This window comes from Suricata suricatta, chromosome 11, assembly GCF_006229205.1.
Source record: "Suricata suricatta isolate VVHF042 chromosome 11, meerkat_22Aug2017_6uvM2_HiC, whole genome shotgun sequence".
NCBI classification, from domain to species: Eukaryota; Metazoa; Chordata; class Mammalia; order Carnivora; family Herpestidae; genus Suricata; species Suricata suricatta.
The window spans coordinates 66569820-66576341 of NC_043710.1; positions in this window are offsets into that span (position 1 = coordinate 66569820).

A 6522-nucleotide genomic window follows, 5' to 3' on the forward strand; every position below is an offset into this window, starting at 1 on the left:
TGCTGTGCCACTAAGGGGTCAACCTATGGCCTTGGCCCCGCCTCCCATTATGGGTCGCCCCACTTGGTGGTGCTCAAGCTGCAGACAGACAGGCTGGGGAGTACCTTACTGGTTTTTAACTTTGTTTTTGCCTTCCCCTCTTACCCTGGGCAGCCAACAGAGTTGGTCATTTTGGACCACCTTGGACCAACTTGAGAAAACCTTTTAACCCTAGAAACAGACATTTGAGTCTCTGGATCAGTTTGACATGGAGCTGGCATTTGTTTCTTGTCTCTGGTTTTTCCTGGACTCCCTCCTAGGAAATGGAGAGCGGGAGGACTGGGGAGAGAAAAGAACTAGCAAGACCCGACGTTCCTTTCATTACAGTCATTATTTTTATTCCCTATACACTGCACAAATCTCAACCTGCAGAACTGTTTTAATCCCCTCCCCGCTGCTGATAATTAGCCCAAAGTGGACACACGTGGAAACCTCACCCCGGTCAAGAAATAGAATCTTGTATCCATCACTTACTGCTCACTTAATATTAGGCAAGTTACCAAAGAAGGTTTTCTGCCTCTCCACAGGCAGGGGAAGATTCACCCCCACTGCGCACCTCCCTAATATTCTCTGTGGAAACAGAGGGAATGAAACAAAAGTCACACAATTTTGCCAAAGTGTGTTCCACAGAATACTAACTTCTTATGATGTAAATAATAAGCAGAAAAAAAGAAGGGAGGGAGGAGAAAGAGACAAAGAAAGAAAGGAAAAGAAAAGAGAAAAAAAACAAAGAAACAAAAAAAAAGAAAAAAGGAAGAGGGAGTAGGAGGGAGAAAGAAAGAAAAAAAGAAAGGAAGGAAGGGGGAAGAGAGGGAGAGGGAGGAAAGAAAGAATGAAGGAAAGAATCTAAGGCAGGGAGAGAAGAAGAAAGGAAGAGAAGGAAGAACACAGAAAATGAACAAAGGGGGGATGGTGGGAAGAAAGAAAGAAAGAAAGAAAGAAAGAAAGAAAGAAAGAAAGAAAGAAAGAAAGGAAGGAAGGAAGGAAGAGGAAGAGAGGCTGGCAGGCAGGCAGGCAGGAAGAAGGAGAGGAAAGAAGGAAGCTGGGAAGGAAGGGAGGAAGGAAGGAAGAAGGAATTGTCAGCACTGAACTGCCTTTCTCCCCTCAGTCATTATTCTAACAGACACTATACATTTGTTTTGCCTGTGTTTGAACTTTTGGAATGATATAGTATGTGTTATTTTGTGTGTGGCTCTGTCATTCAACAATATGTTTGTGAGACTTCTCCATGGTTTCTGTACTAGCAATTTGTTCCTTTTCCTTGTTGCATGTTATTCCTCTGTTTGAATATGGCACAATTTATTGATCCATTCTGCTGTGGAGGGAATATTTGAGTTATTTCCATTTACGCCTATTAGGAATAATGTTGCTGCAAACATTTCTGAACAAAACTTCTGATGCACATACATTCTCATTTCTGATGCATATATAACGAGGAGTAGATTACTAGGTCACAGGAAATGCAGATTTTAACACAGAATACCAGCCTGATTTCCAAAGAGACTGTTGCAATGGTAGGGGGGAGGAGAAATTTCTGGTATTACTACGAACAGACACCAGGGATGCCTGATGTGCTGCAGTTTACAGGACAGTCCTGTAGAGTGAAGACTGTTCCACGTTCTGCACTGTGTTCAAATATCTCCTCAGACCACCATGTAAGAAAAAAAAGGCTACTTAGGAACCTAGAAAAAAATCTACTTTACATACAAATACAAAGAAGGTTTTGCTTAATCTCACTATCCCTTAATTTCCTAGAAATTCAAAATCCAAGTAAACTGGGGAAAGATTATGCCTCTTTTTCAGAATTTCAGGAGAATTCTTCACTATTTAAGAAAACCATAGTCACATCAATGAAGATGTTGGCTGAGTAGCCAACACATTTCAACCAGGCTGCATGTGTAGTGTGATTCTTCCTGTTGGGTTAAGCATGTGGTAACTTCCTCTGCCTTCCAGCATAGTCATGCCTGGTCATATATATGTTAAAATACATATTATTTTACTATCCATGACACACATTATGCTAGAGTTCTGACTTTATACAATGGTTGGAGTAAATAAGCTGTGCTATCTACAAACCTCATATCAGGATGGTAACAAGGCATTCAGATAAAATACTTGCTGTGAAGAAGAACCACTATGTCTAATAAGACTGAGAACTCTGTGCTAGGAAATGACTAAGTTTGGAGCCTTTCAGAAGCTAATCTCTTGGGAGAATAGTTTCCTCCCACTCTCTCTTTTACCACCTGCCTTTTGCTCTTGGTCTATGATGGTGTTTAGACTTCAAGTACTTGACTTTGCAGAAGAAGCTGTCTCAAATCCTTTGGGGACATAAGCAGGGAATACTGGTCAATGGATCATCAGTAAACAATGGCCAAACTTTGGTGACTGTTGTCTTGACAACTGCTGAGTCAGCTCATTTGTAGTGGTCAAATCAGCATTCTTCTTCAATCTTCATAAAATAAAGAAGTTGTAGAAATACATTAGCTTCTGAGAAGAACAGATTAGATGGAGTGAAACAAGGTGATGACACTTTTAGTCCCTCGAAAACTTGTCCTCCATTTCAAAAAATGGTTATGAATGATTGCTAATGGTTAGTAAATAAATTACAGAAGACCAAAGGCAGATCTACAAGGGATAAAGGCAAAGACCTTTATTTCAACATCTTTTCCTTTTACCGAAGGTCTCTTGACAAAAGAGGCCGTGGAGATATATGTGATCCAGTGTTTACTAGCAACTTCCAATGAACTATAAACGTTATACATTCTGAAAATACATACCCTTTCATTGATCACAAAGCTCAGGCACACTGTGCAATTCCACTATTTAGAATTTGCTCTTTGGATATAATGGCATGATACAAACAAAGATAGATGTTATGCAACATTATTTGTAATGCTAAGTCTTAGACTTAAGATAACTATAGCAGGAAACTAGTTAAGTTGTAAATTGTTCTTTGGAATACATTTTGAAGAGTTTGCTGAAAGAAAGCTGCAACTTTATATGTGACATTTTTAAAGTTTCAAGATATATTAAGTGAAAACTTGTTGCAGAATACTATTCGTATTATGATCCTATTTGCCTCAAGTATACATATACATGTAAATATGTATATTCATATACATGTTTATAAATTCATAGAATATTTAATTAAAGATACATAAAAGTATTAGCAGTGATTATTTTTGGGTAGGGTGAAATTGTGTGTGGAGAGGGAGGAGTTTAGAGAACTTTGATGTTCACATTTCTGCTTCATTTACTGTTTAGGCATGGATTATCTTGTGTTTATTTTATGAAAAACACTAAAGGAAACAAACTGCGCCAATATTTTCCAAAGTATGTTAATATACACATACTTTTCTGTAATCTTTGACTTCCTTGTAAAACCCACACTGAATGGGCAGTCATCTTTCCCCAGGCTCCAAAGTGAACACAATATTCAGTAGTTCATAGGAAGGGGAACTTGGAAACCTATTCAAAAAGAAATCTTTGTAATACTCTTGTTTTGATATTACACAACACAGAATAAAAATTTGCAGTAAATAATTTGACCCACATCTGCTAATTATCTAATATGTGTCATGTACTTTGCTAGTTGGTAAGAGGAATACAGCAGAAGAAAATCCCTACACATGAGAAGTACATAGTTCTTTGCCATTTATCAAATATTTATTGAAGGAGATTTGGGGATGACTGTGTGGCTGAATCAATGGTCTGACTCTGGATTTCGGCTCAAGTCATGATCTCAGGGTCATGGGATTGAGCCCCATGTCAGGCTCTGCACAGACAGCACAGAGTCTGTTTGAGATTCTTTCTCCCTCTCCCTCCCTCTCTCTCTCTCTCTTTCAAAATGAATAAATAAACTTAAAAATAAGAAGGTTCTAAAACCAGGAAGAGTTTGAAAGTCGAAGTGTAAATAGAAAATCCAATCAATGGGCAAATTTGCTCTAGAAATACCTTCTTAGGAAGGCACCATGTTAGAGATCCACAGAGCGTCTCTTGGTTTATAGACCTAATACAGACAATTTTTCCTCCAGCTTTGGATCAGATCACTTTCTTATGATCATGTAATGAAGCAATTGGCTTATGATTCAAAAAGCTGTCATGTCTGCAAAATTCAACCAAATAGTGGCACTGTACTCAACAGTGTGAGATGATTCCATGATGACAGGTACTTAGGAACTGAGATCGAATAAAAATACACCAGATACACATCTTCAACTTCTTACTTACTCCAGGGCTTCTGAACAAGTGGACTTGCAGTGGATTTCTGCCACATTAACTTAGCTAAGATGGAACTGCGTTTCCCCGAATACCCCTACCGATATGATTCTCTGCTTCTATATTAGGGTTAGTAAAAGGAGAAATTTGTGTGAGATTTGAAAGTCAGAAGTAAAGCAGAAAACATTGTTATGCCCTGAAAGTCATTGTAGGGCCAAGAGCTGATCTGCTGGCTCACCACAGAGGCATGGGCCAGCAGCCTGGCTTTGGCCAGCTCCCCAGCACTCACCAGACCCCCTCTGTTAGTTCTCCTGAACCCTAAACTAAGTGCATGTTCAACAGTGCGGCCTTAGGCACATTATCCTACAGATCACACGTATCACTAAAGTTTCAATACAATGAGAGATAGATGCAAGTCCCAATTTGTCTTCACAGGTTCTAGTTTGTCCTCATGGGTTCCAGCTTCTCCCCCATTACACGACCATCTGTCCTTCCTGACTGTTGTCCCTGCTGACTTCAGGCTGAACACTAGACATAGACTGCTTAACCAGCCCCTACCATTATGTCAGGGCTAACGACCATAACAAATCCATGTTCTTCATCATTCATAGCGCTTCTACTTCTCTAACTCGACCCTAACTGCTACAGGGCCAGTCGTTAAAACTGAAATGTTCAAATTTAGATTACAGTAAAACATTGGTTTGTGAGCATAATTCATTCTAGAAACAGGCTTGTAATCCAAAGCACTTGTATAGCAAAGCAAATTTCAAGAACCATGGACTCAGAGCACTCAGATAGACAAAATCATGAACAAAGAAGGATCTATTACAACCAATCCCTTAGAAATTCAAGCAATCATCAGAGATTACTATGAAAAACTATATGCCAACAAACTGGACAACACAGAAGAAATGGACAAATTCCTAAATACACATGCACTACCAAAATTCAAACGGGAAGAGAGAGAAAGCATGAAGAGACCAATAACCAGTGAAGAAATTGAATCTGTTATCAAAAATCTCCCAACGAATTAGAGCCCAGGGCCAGATGGCTTCCCAGGGGAATTCTACCAGACATTTAAAGCAGAGCTCACACCCATTCTTCTCAAACTATTCCAAAAAAATAGAAATAGAAGGAAAACTTCCAAACTCATTCTACGAAGCCAGCATCACCTTGATACCCAAACCAGACTGAGACCCAGCAAAAAAGGAGAACTACAGACCAATATCCTTAATGAATACAGATGCAAAAATACTCAACAAGATACTAGCAAGTCAAATTCAACAGCATATAAAAAGAATTATCCATCATGATCAAGGGGGATTCATTCCTGGATCACAGGGCTGGTTCAATATTCACAAATCCATCAGTGTGATCCATCACATTAACAAAAGAAGGGGAAAAAACCATATGATCCTGTCAATAGATGCAGAAAAAGCATTTGACAAAATACAGCACCCTTTCTTAATAAAAACCCTTGAGAAAGTCGGAATAGAAGGAACTTACATAAACATTATAAAAGCAGTTTATGGAAAACCCACAGCTAATATCATCCTCAATGGGTAAAAACTGAGAGCATTCCCCCTGAGATCAGGAACACGACAGGGGTGCCCACTCTCACCACTGCTGTTTAACATAGTGCTGGAAGTCCTAGCATCAGCAATCAGACAACAAAAAGAAATAAGAGGCAAGGAAGAAGTCAGACTTTCACTTTTTGCAGATGACATGATACTCAACATGAAAAACCTGGCAGACTCCACCAGAAGCCTTCTAGAACTGATCAATGAATTCAGTAAACTTGCAGGGTACAAAATCAATGTCCAAAAATCAGTTGCATTCCTATACACCAAAAATGAAGCAGCGGAAAGAGAAATTAAGTAACTGATCCCATTCACGATTGCACGAAAAACCATAAAATACCTAGGAGTAAACCTAACCAAGGATGTATAAGACCTATATGATGAAAACTATAGAAAACTTATGAAAGAGATCGAAGAAGACACCAAGAAATGGAAAAACATTTCCTGTTCATGGATCGGAAGAATAAACATTGTGAAAATGTCATTACTACCCAAAGCAATCTACACATTCAATGCAATCCCCATCAAAATTGCACCAATATTCTTCTTAAAACTAGAACAAACTATCCTCAAATTCGTATGGAACCACAAAAGACCCCGATTAGCCAAAGTTATACTGAAGAAGAAAACCAAAATGGGAGGCATCACAATCCCAGACGTTAGCCTCTACTACAAAGCTGTCATC